We start from the raw sequence: 5,000 nt of genomic DNA on the forward strand, positions 1-5,000 counted from the left end.
AGGAATTATTTTATTTGTTTCTGATTTAATGTACAGATCAATCTATGAATACTATACCAAAGATACTATACTGTACTATCCACTTCATTATATTATAAAATACTATACTACAGAAAACTGTTTTCTATAATATACTCTCCTTTACTATACAACACAATGTTATACTGTTCTCTATACTATAATTTAAGCTACTGTTTTAAACATTTCTATAGTATACTTTAATATACATGACTACTATACTATATTATACGATACAACATTTCATACAGCAAACTAGTTTATACTATACTAAAAATGCTATAATATATACGATATAATACTACATGCTTATATATCTATACTGAAGATACTATATCATACTACACTATAGAATAGAATAGGGAGGGATGAAACCCTCTTTAATGGTCACACATGCAGAGCACACAGCACACACAGTGAAATTTGGCCTCTGCTTTTAACCCATCCTAGTACAAGGAGTCTAGTACTAGGAGCAGTGGGCAGCTATTGTACAGCGCCCGGGGAGCAATGGGAGGGGGGGGGAAGGGGGGTGTCCGGTGCCTTGCTCAAGGGCACCACGGCAGGGCAGGAGGTGAACTGGGACCTCTCCAAGTAGAAGTCCACACTCCATATTTAGGTCTGGTCGGGGACTTGAACCAGCGACCCTACGGCTCCCAGTCCAAGCCCCTACTTTTTTTTTTTTTTTTATCTTTTATTATCAAAAATAGACATTTAACAGTTCATCACAATTACATAAAGTACTTTCTGCATATAATGTATGAAACGCATACAAAAAATGACATATACTGTCATTATTTCACTGAAAAGTAGTGTGTCTTATGTCACTTTTCAAAGTTGAAGCACAAAGCTCCCTCCTCATCCATCTCAATTAATTTGCTGCCATTTACAAAATCCTCACAAAATATGTCCTTTTTCACATGTATGAGAACAAGGTTTATGTCCCTTTTTGTTGTCCTCTTCATTATGTGCCACACGTCAGACATTTTACCCTCGAAATGGGCAATGTTCCTCCTTATCTGGACCGCACGCCTGGCGTGGCTCAGAACATAGTTTAACAGATTCACATTGCATTCATCCTTCTTCTCAATCACACCAAACAGCCACAGCTCCTTCCAATCCATTTCTCTCACATACCATTCATTCCAACATCTACCAATTAACTCTTTCATCCTTCCAAAAAAAACACCAAGCTCTCTACATTCAACAAACTCATGCAAACATGTTTCAACCTGGTCTCTACAAACATCACACTCTCTCTCTCAACAGTTTCCTCAAAATGACTAATTATCAGATTGTTAAACACCCTATTATGTCTCAACAAAAAATCAAAATGTTCACATTCAATACTGTTCCATTTAATTTTCACATTCTCCCACATTCTTCTACCAGTCAGACCTTTCACAACACTCGTCCATACTCTCTCTGATGCAGGTCTCCTAATAACATCCCCTTTTAACCATTTATACATATTTTTTGTTTTAACATCTTCTATTTTAACATTGACATCCTCTTTCCCCACATATAAATCAACCACACTCTCCTTTCCTATAACGATCTCACTCTCAATCATTGTTAACCATTCACTCGGCATTCCATCTTTGATTTCTTCCATCATTCGTTCAGCTGTCCCTGGATACATCACTTCATCTATTTCCCTAACCTCATCCACTATCACCTGTGCCTTCATAAAGCCTGGTACATACTCTAAAACTAAGTCCTTAACCCTCCTCATCCCCGCTCTCCACATCGGCAGATTGAATAAGGAACACTGCTCATGAGTGATCCTTGGGTTAAGGAAGATCGGCTGCTCCCACACCTGCTGCACATTCACACACTCATACCTAACATACTTCAAAAACTCACCCCATGCACTCATTACTTCCCTTTGATAAGCACTCAAACCTTTCAACATCCCCTTTCTTAGCACCATAAAAATAGCACTATCACCACATCCTCCACATTTATTTATTTGTTCCTTTAAGAATATTTTCCATAACTGATCTTCCTTATTTCCCAAATAGCGAACCATCATTTTAATCCTAATTGCTTTAATTTTCCTTCTTAAGTTTATCAGCTGTAAACCTCCATCCCTACACTCATTTTCTAGCACTTCTCTAGCTATCCTTACCCCCCTCCCATCCCATATGAACTCACTAACTATCTTATCTATTTCATTCACTACACTATCCGGCACATCTAAAACCGTCATTATATAAAGTGCCCTACTCATGATTAACCCATTCACTACAGCTATCTTCCCCCTCAACTTAAGCCCCCTCATCTTCCAAAACCTCAACGTCTTCACTATTCCATTAATTAACTCTACATACTGTCTGTCCCTACCCTCCACTTCTTTAATCCCTAAATTGATCCCCAACACCCTAAAATAGTCCTTATTTTCCTTCAACCCTATATCACAACTCCTATCCCTCACCTGTCCTATGTACATAATCTCTGATTTATCTAAATTCACCCTAGCTCCTGATGCCCTACCATACAAACTGACTGTCTTCAACACTTCCCTAACACTTTCCCTATCTTTAACTGTAATGGTGGTGTCGTCTGCATACTGATAAACTAAACTAACCCCCCCTCCTGGCACCTCCACTCCTTTTATAAACCTGTTTTGCCGCAGCAGAGTCGCGAGGGGCTCGGCTGACAGCGCGTACAGCATTGCTGAGAGAGGGCATCCTTGCCGGACCGACCTCCCTAACTTAAACACATTGGTTACCACCCCATTAATTTTAACGCAACTGACTGCACTACTATAAATCCTCCTTACCCACCCTATTAATCTTTTCCCAAATCCTGCCTTCTCTAACACTCTATACAAAAATCCATGACTAACCCTATCAAAAGCTTTATTTAAATCTAAACTAACTACTATCCCACCTATACCCTCCTTCATGTGACTAATTGTGTCCCTAATACTACTAATAGTGTCACAAATATCTCTCCCTGGAATACTATACGCCTGTGTGTTTCCCACTACTGATTTTATAACCCTCTTAATTCTATTCGCTAACACCCGTGCTAGCACTTTATAATCCGTGTTTAACATACTAAGTGGTCTATAGTTTTCTAATTTATTCCTATTTCCTTTTTTAAACAATATACTAATAATCCCTGTAGATATACCGGCCGGCAATTCCTCCCTCTCCTCCAGGCTCCTGTACATTTTAAGGAGTATTGGCGCCAGCCCCTCCTTAAACTCTATATAGAACTCAGACGTCAGACCATCTATCCCTGGACTCTTATTCCTACCTAACCCTGCTATTGCTAACTCTATCTCCCCTAGTCCTATCTCCCCCTCACACATTTCCCTACCTTCATCACTCAACCTAGCTTCCATACTATCTATCACCTGTTCTAAGCTCTCCCTATCAATCTCCTCAGCCTCAAATAACTCCCTATAAAACTCCTCAACTCTCTCAGCAATCCCTACAAAATCTGATATTATTTCTCCTCCTTTTCCTTCAACCTGCTCTATATTATTCTTTCTCTGCTTTACTTTCTCTAATGCCAAAAAAAACCCTGTACTTTTCTCTCCTTCAACCGCATACCTAGCCCTACTTCTAACTATAGCCCCTCTACATTTTCTCTTCTCTATCTCCCCCAGCTCATCCTTCAAACGACTATACTCATCCAGATCTCTCCCTATTTCTATATCTACCCTTTGAGCCTCTAAATGTAACTCTTCCCTAACCTTTTTCTCTTTCTCTCTTTCTATTTTATTCCTATTTTTACAAAATCCTATACTTATCCCTTTTATTTCATTTTTAAATCCCTCCCAACACACCCCCACATCCTCACCATTCAAACCTCCCCTTTTTTCCATACATTCTCTCACTTTAACTTTATATCCATCATCCTTCAGCAGACAGGCATTTAGGCACCACACTCCTCCTCCTCTTCCTCTCATCACTGTTCCAATGCAGAAACTCAAGATGTTATGATCACTCATGGCAGTATTCCTATACTCAATTCTGCCAATTTTCTCCCCTAAATTACTCCACACTAAATCTATTCTACTCTGTTTTAATATCCCTCCCACCACTTGATTCCTAGAAAAAACCCGCTCCCTACTGTTCCTTTCCCTCCACACATCCTGCAGCCCATTTGTCCCCATTATTGTTTTGAGAGCACCACGTGATGAATCACTATTAAAACCCATATTAACAGACACATCCAGTTTCGAACACCACACATTAAAGTCACCAACAATCATACATTTTCCCCCACATTTACCCTCCAACCCTTCAAAAAACTCCCTCCTCCTTCTAACCTCATTCGGTGCATATACGTTAACTAATCTAAAAGTTTCCCCCATACACTCGAACATTATCCCAACCATTCTCCCAACACCATCATCCTCAACTTTCCTTATATTCGTTACCACCCCTGCTTTAATTAATATTGCCACCCCTCTAGCACCCACACTCCCATTATTTACATACATTTCTCCCATCCACTCTTTCCTTACATCCTCCACACACCTCTCATCCCAATGTGTCTCCTGCAAGCATATAATGTCTGAGTCACATATTATTAAGGCCTGCTCTCTCCGGTCCTTGGACCTCAGCCCATTTCCATTGAAGGAGGAAATTGTCACCATTACCAGTGTTATGAAAGTTGTAATTGTATTCATTCTATTCATTTTTTTTCCAGACACTTTGTAGCTCCTCCTGACGTTTTCACCCGTCTTTTCTCCACCTCCTTATCCTTCTCTACTTTCCTCTTTGCATTTAGCCTGCTGGATTCTCTCCTTATTCCTCTGCTCTTTATCACAGCGTTTGTCTCTCCGAAGATCTTCCCCCCCAGAGGTCCCATCATCTCCACCTCTTCTCCATCAGACTCGTTCTCCTCGTAGTCTCCTCCCTCCTCCATGTCAGACACGACCGAACTGACCTCCATTTCCTCAGCAGTCTGTCCCCCGTCTCCACCATCACCTCCTCCATCTCCTGCTCCCTCTCCTCCTTTCC

The 5,000-nt window shown here is 40.5% G+C and overlaps 1 protein-coding gene across 4 annotated transcripts in view; it reads right to left on the reverse strand.

Moving 5' to 3' along the window:
• The window catches only part of LOC117482772 (saxitoxin and tetrodotoxin-binding protein 1-like), a 54,582-nt gene that overhangs the window by 14,371 nt on the left and 35,211 nt on the right, over nt 1-5,000 (reverse strand). The window lies entirely within an intron of this gene.

This window comes from Trematomus bernacchii, unplaced genomic scaffold, assembly GCF_902827165.1.
Source record: "Trematomus bernacchii unplaced genomic scaffold, fTreBer1.1, whole genome shotgun sequence".
NCBI classification, from domain to species: domain Eukaryota; kingdom Metazoa; phylum Chordata; class Actinopteri; order Perciformes; family Nototheniidae; genus Trematomus; species Trematomus bernacchii.